Below are 7,057 nucleotides of genomic sequence, written 5' to 3' on the forward strand. Positions count from 1 at the left end.
GTTTAAAATTCAGTAACACACTGTCTTACCCTGCTCTACGCATGTTCAGTTGCTCTCTATTTTTAGGCACTGACAAATCCTACTATCCATGCATTTTTCATGCAAAAAAATGAAAAATACACTGGACTGCGTGTGGTGTGAACCAGCCCTTAGGACCGGTTCACAGCATAGAAACGCTGTCCAGATACATTCCGGATGCTTTTCTACATGCGCATTTTTGTCGTGTTTTTGATGCATTCTAGTGCATTTTTTATGCATTTTTGGTGTGTTTTTGATGCAGTCAAGTGCATTTTTTTCCACCTCTATTTTCTTAACCTTAAATAAGGACGTGTGTTACAGTGCATTTTTAGTGCATTTAGGTGAGTTCTGGTGCATTTTTTATGTGTTTTACCATGTTCCAGTATAGTCCAGTGCAGTAAAAAAAAATTCTACTTTTTCTTCTGGAAGGCTGGATTCACACTTATGCAGTTTTAGTGCTTTTTGCGGATTTGCACCACAGAACATGTTCCATAGGAAACCATGATAAATGGACTGTAGTGCAAATCTGCAAAATGCAAAAAACAATAAAACTGCATAGGTTTGAATCCAGCCGAACTGAAACACACTGGAACTGACCACACTGGTGTGAACTATGCCATTAAAAACCATATAACCTACTTTGCATGCATTTTTAATGCAGAAAAAAAAACATGCTGGACTGCATGTGGTGTGAACTGGCCCTCAAAGTGGAATTAAAGCGGAATTTCCGCTTATCTGATTCCCCCCACCCCCGCTGCCACATTTAACACCTTTTGGGGGGGGGGATACCTGTTTATTACCCCCTCCTTCTCTCTCCCCTTCTGCCGGGCCAGTGATAGAGTGCAGCACGCTTCACACATAGGTAGTAGGGACCCAGCTGTGAAGAATGGAAACATCAGCTGCGGTGCCGACATTGCTGGACTCCAGGACAGTAAGTGTCCTAAAGTTAAATGTCAGCAGCTACAGTATGTGTAGCTGCTGACTTTTAATTTTTAAAGGGGTGGGCGGAACTCCTCTTCAAACCCTCCTATCCTTCACAGCCAAGGAAGCTGCTTCTGTTTGATCTGCAACTGCCATGGTGCTGCACATGTGATCAGTTATGACACCAGCCATTTGATGGTCTGACAATTTGGTTGAGGACACGTGACAGTAACTGTTTTTTGAAACCATTAACAGAGTTTGCGTCTAGAAGCGTTTAAAAAAAAATGTTTTTTTCAAAATAGGCAAAAATGAAAAACATTGGTAAACGAAGCGCGGCTAAATGCGAGTTACCGCGTCCAGCCATGTTTAGCCGCATTTGGCATTTGAAATGCTTATAAACACAGCTTCAATTTTTTTGGGGTTCCAAAAAAAGCCTCTAAACACAACTGCCTAGAAACGACTATAAATGACCCTGTGTACATGTATTGATAAGGTAACATAGCGGAGAGTTCAGGAGCAGTTGAAAAAAATGCCCAACGTCCGTTTACCAGCAGCAGTGTACATGAGGCCTAACTAGGGTTGCCACCTTTTCTTAAGGTCAAACCCGAACGTGGTGCACAGCAATTTTTTTATAGTATGAAATGTACATAGATTTTGTGGTAAATCATATGACGTTAATCACAAGAGTCCCCCTTTACATCAGAGTCCACAGAGTTCCCATTTTACATCTGAACTCGCAGAGTTCCCTTACACTGTAAGGGGGAAATCCGGAGACTCTGACATAAGGGATGCTTTGGAAACCCGGATTTAAGGGGGAACACTGAGAACTCTGATGTACGGAGAGAACTCTGATGTAAGGGGGAACACTGTGGACTCCTATGTAAAGGGGAACTCTGATGTAAGGGGTGCTTCTGAGAACCCCGATTTACCTTGGTGTACTCAGAGGCAGAAGAGAGAAGGGGGGGGTGAGACTTCAGTCATAGACAGGGATGAATGGTGAGCTCACTCACCCCTTGGCAGTCAGCACCTCTCATCAAGATGTATCTGTGGCTGCTGGGCTTCAAATTTCCCACCAACTCACGTGTTTGTGTGTGGGAGGGGGGGGGCAGATGGACTGTTAGTGCTGACTTTGGGCACTGTGAAAGAGAGTGTGACACTCTTGGCTTAGACAACTGCAGTCAGCAACCCTGCTGGGAAGCCATAGTCCAGTCTGAATCATGTGTCCGGGTTTCAGGTAGTCTGAAACCTGGACGCATGATTCCAAACCCGAACTGTCCAGGTGAATCCTGGACAGGTGGCAACCCTAGGCCTAACAGTGTAAATTTGCTGTCCCCTCAAAATAACTCAACACACAACCATTAATGTCTAAACTGCTGGCAACAAAAGTGAGTACACCCCTAAGCGAAAATGTCCAAATTGGGCCCAATTAGTCATTTTCCCTCCCCAGTGTCATGTGACTTGTTAGTGTTACAAGTTCTCAGGTGTGAATGGGGAGCAGGTGTGTTAAATTTGGTGTTATCACTCTCATGCTCTCATACTGGTCACTGGAAGCTCAGCATGAACCCTCATGGCAAAGAACTCTCACCATACATCGGTTTAACAGGACAGGTTTCACTCAGAACAGGCCTTGCCATGATTGACCAAAGAAGATGAGTGCATGTACTCAGCGTCATATCCAGAGGTTGTCTTTGGGAAAGATGTATGAGTGCTGCAGAGGTTGAAGGGATGGGGGGTCAGCCTGTCAGTGCTCAAACCATATGCCACACACTGCATCAAACTGGTCTGCATGGCTGTTGTCGCAGAAGGAAGCCTCTTCTAAAGATGATGCACAAGAAAGACCAAAGTTTGATGAAGACAAGCAGACTAAGGACATGGATTATTGGAACCATGTCCTGTGGTCTGATGAGACCAAGATAAACTTATTTGGTTTAGATGGTGTCAAGCATGTGTGGCGGCAACCAGGTGAGGAGTAAAAAGACCAGTGTGTCTTGCCTACAGTCAAGCATAGTGGTGTGAGCATCATGGTCTGGGGCTGCACGAGTGCTGCCGACACTGTGAAACTACAGTTTATTGAGGGAACATAAATCTCAACATGTACTGTGATTTACTGAAGCAGAGCATGATCCCCTCCCTTCAGAGACTGGGCCGCAGGGCAGTATTCCAACATGATAACAACCCCAAACACACCTCCAAGACAACCACTGCCTTGCTAAAGAAGCTGAAGGTAAAGGTGATGAACTGGCCAAGCATGTCTCCAGACCTAAACCCTATTGAGCTTCTGTGAGGCATCCTCAAATGGAAGGTGGAGGGGCGCACAGTCTCTAACATCCACCAGCTCGGTGATGTCATCATGGAGGAGTGGAAGAGGACTCCAGTGGCAACCTGTGACGCTCTGGTGAACTCCATGCCTAAGAGGGTTAAGGCAGTGCTGGAAAATAATGGTGGCCACACAAAATATTGACACTTTAGGCCCAATTTGGACATTTTCACTTAGTGGTGTACTCACCTTTGTTGCCAGCAGTTTAGACATTAATGTCTGTGTGAGTTATTTTGAGGGGACAGCAAATTTACACCATTATACAAGCTGTTTAAATTGTAGCAAAGTGTAATTTCTTCAGTGTTGTCACATGAATAGATATAATAAAATGTTTACACAAATATGAGGGCTGTACTCAATTTTGTGAGATACTGTATGTTCCATGCTAAAGAATAGTGATGGACGAACTTCCGACTGGACGTTTCACGAACGCGGCCGATAGTTCGCGAACCGTAACGTTCACGGCGGGCCCCATTGACTTCAATGGGAGGCGAACTTTGCAAACCTACAGGTCAAATTTGCAGCCAAAAAATAATTAATAGCTGTGCAAACATAGTCCCACCACATGGCCAATGACATAACACATGTATGAGGTGAATCTGGGATCGACAACTACAAGCATTCTTTTTTTATATGGGAAATTGTTGTGACAATTCAGGACTGTGGAGCGCATGAAGGCAATGGAGGAGAGGGAAGGTCAGGGACCAGGGTAGGCAAAGAAGAGGGTGCAGGAGATGATCACCAGCAGCGTTACATACAGCAATGACACCTGCACCGTGATAGAGTGATCTGACACCAGCACGGTAATAGAGAGCACTGACATCAGCAGCGAGACATAGAGCACTCACACCAGCACCGTGATATACAGCACTGACAGCAGCACAGTGACAGAGAGCACTGACATCAGCAGCGTGACATACAGCAATGACACCTGCACCGTGATAGAGTGATCTGACACCAGCACCGTAATAGAGAGCACTGACATCAGCAGCGAGACATAGAGCACTCACACCAGCACCGTGATATACAGCACTGACAGCAGCACCATGACAGAGAGCACTGACATCAGCAGCGTGACATACAGCAATGACACCTGCACCATGATAGAGTGATCTGACACCAGCACCGTGATAGAGAGCACTGACATCAGCAGCGTGACATAAAGCACTCACACCAGCACCGTGATATACAGCACTGACAGCAGCACCATGACAGAGAGCACTGACATCAGCAGCGTGACATACAGCAATGACACCTGCACCGTGATAGAGTGATCTGACACCAGCACCGTGATAGAGAGCACTGACACCTGAACAGTAAGCAGCCCCAGGAGGAAGTCAGCATAGCACCGGGATGGTGGGAGCCCCTCATAATGAGCATAGCACAGGGATGGTGGGAGCCCCTCATAGTGAGCATAGCACAGGGATGGTGGGAGCCCCTCATAATATGCACAGCAGAGGTACAGCCCCAGGAGGCAGTCAGCACAGCACAGGGATGGTGGGAGCCCCTCATAATAAGCAGCCCCAGGAGGAAGTCAGCATAGCACAGGGATGGTGGGAGCCCCTCATAATGAGCATAACACAGGGATGGTGGGAGCCCCTCATAATGAGCATAGCACAGGGATGGTGGGAGCCCCTCATAATATGCACAGCAGAGGTACAGCCCCAGGAGGAAGTCAGCACAGCACAGGGATGGTGGGGGCCCCTCATAATAAGCAGCCCCAGGAGGATGTCAGCATAGCACAGGGATGGTGGGAGCCCCTCATAATAAGCAGCCCCAGGAGGAAGTCAGCACAGCACAGGGATGGTGGGAGCCCCTCATAATGAGCATAGCACAGGGATGGTGGGAGCCCCTCATAATATGCACAGCAGAGGTACAGCCCCAGGAGGAAGTCAGCACAGCACAGGGATGGTGGGAGCCCCTCATAATAAGCAGCCCCAGGAGGACGTCAGCACAGCACAGGGATGGTGGGAGCCCCTCATAATAAGCAGCCCCAGTAGAAATAGGACACCGCTCAACCTCTTCAAACAGGAGGGTACGGGCATATAGTACGGTGTGCTTTTTTTGGACAAGGAAGTGAGCCAAATGAAGAAAGAAGGTCTGTGTGCTCGATTAAAAAAATTGTTTATAGACATATACATGGTCTACTGGTCACATGTGTTGAATTCCTCCGAGATCCATGCCTCATTCATTTTTAGAAATGTGAGGTAGTTAACACTGTCGTGAGCTAGGCGAGTACGCTTATCGGTCACGATCCCCCCTGCTGCGCTGAACGTCCTTTCGGACAGGACACTGGACGAGGGGCAAATTGGGCAAGCTCTGGCCAGAGGTTAAGCCTGCCCACCCAGTAGTCCAGGGGTTCATCACTCCTCAGAGCGTCCACATCGGCCGTTAACCCGATGTAGTCCGACACCTGACGGTCTAGGCGTTCCCTGATGCTGGATCCGGATGACACCTGTCGATGGGTCGGCTGAAAGAATGACCTCATATCCGAAGTCACCAACACATCTTCAAACCGGCCTCTTCTTGCAGGCGCTGTTGGATTGGTACCTGCAACTTCTTGTCTGGGAGTGGGAATTGCTCCTCTGCCAGCGCACACAAAAGCAGAATGCAGCATTTCTCGAAGCAAGGCCTGGAAGTGCTCCATTCTGACAGCCCTCTGTGACGGCGGTAGCATTTCCGCCATCTTGTGTTTGTACCGGGGGTCTAAGTACGTTGCCACCCAGTACCGGTCCTTGACCCTTATGCTTTTTATACGGGGGTCCCTATTAAAACACTGGAGCATGAAGGCCCCCATTTGCACTAAACTGGAAGCGGTGTGGTGGCCTGGCTCCTGCTCATCATCCAGGATGATGTCATCCTCTTCATTCTCCTCTCCCCATCCACGCACAACAACAGGGGTCCCAGAAAGGTTTAAAGCATGCTCTTCTTGCTCCTCCTCATCCGCCCCGGCACCATCCTCCTCTGACTCCTCTTCAGACTCCTGTTGTTGACTTGTCTCAGATAGAGTAGCCCCCCCTGGGAATTCATCCAGCATTGCGACTTCCTCATCTTCCCACTCCTGCTTCTCCACAGCTTGATCAATGACACGACGCAATGCACGCTCCATAAAGAAGGCATAAGGTACCATGTCACTGATGGCGCCATGGCTGCGACTGACCAGCTTGGTGATCTCCTCAAATGGCTGCAGAAGTCCGCATGCGTCGCGCATGAGCAGCCACTGGTGCAGTGAAAAAAAACCCAGCTCCCCAGAACCTGTTCTGCCGCAGAGTTCATACAGGTAGACGTTAACTGCACGTTTCTGCTGGAGCAGCCTATCAAGCATATAGAAGGTTGAGTTCCATCACGTCGGGCAATCGCAAATAAGACGTCTGACCGGCAGATTGTGTCGCCGCTGAATGTCAGCAAGGCGAGCCATGGCCGTGTAAGATCTTCTGAAATGGGCAGAGATTTTCCTTGCCTGCCGCAAGATGTCCTGGACCCCAGGGTATTTGACAACGAATCGCTGCACGACCAAGTTTAAGACGTGTGCCATGCATGGCACGTGCGTGATTTTGCCCTGTTTCAATGCGCTAAGCAGATTGGCACCGTTGTCACACACCACTTTACCAACTGTCAAATTGAGCGGTGTTAGCCACTGATCTGCCTGTGAATGCAAAGCTGAAAGGAGTGCCGGGCCAGTGTGGCTCTTGGCTTCCAGGCACAACAGACGCAGCACGGCATGGCAACGTCTCACCTGGCATGTCGAATAGGTTCTGTTGAGCTTTGGCGGCACAGCGGAAGAGACGCTAGCAGCGGAAA

The sequence above is a fragment of the Lithobates pipiens genome, unplaced genomic scaffold (assembly GCF_037356315.1).
Source record: "Lithobates pipiens isolate NorthernLeopardFrog02 unplaced genomic scaffold, aLitPip1_a1.2 Scaffold_25, whole genome shotgun sequence".
NCBI classification, from domain to species: domain Eukaryota; kingdom Metazoa; phylum Chordata; class Amphibia; order Anura; family Ranidae; genus Lithobates; species Lithobates pipiens.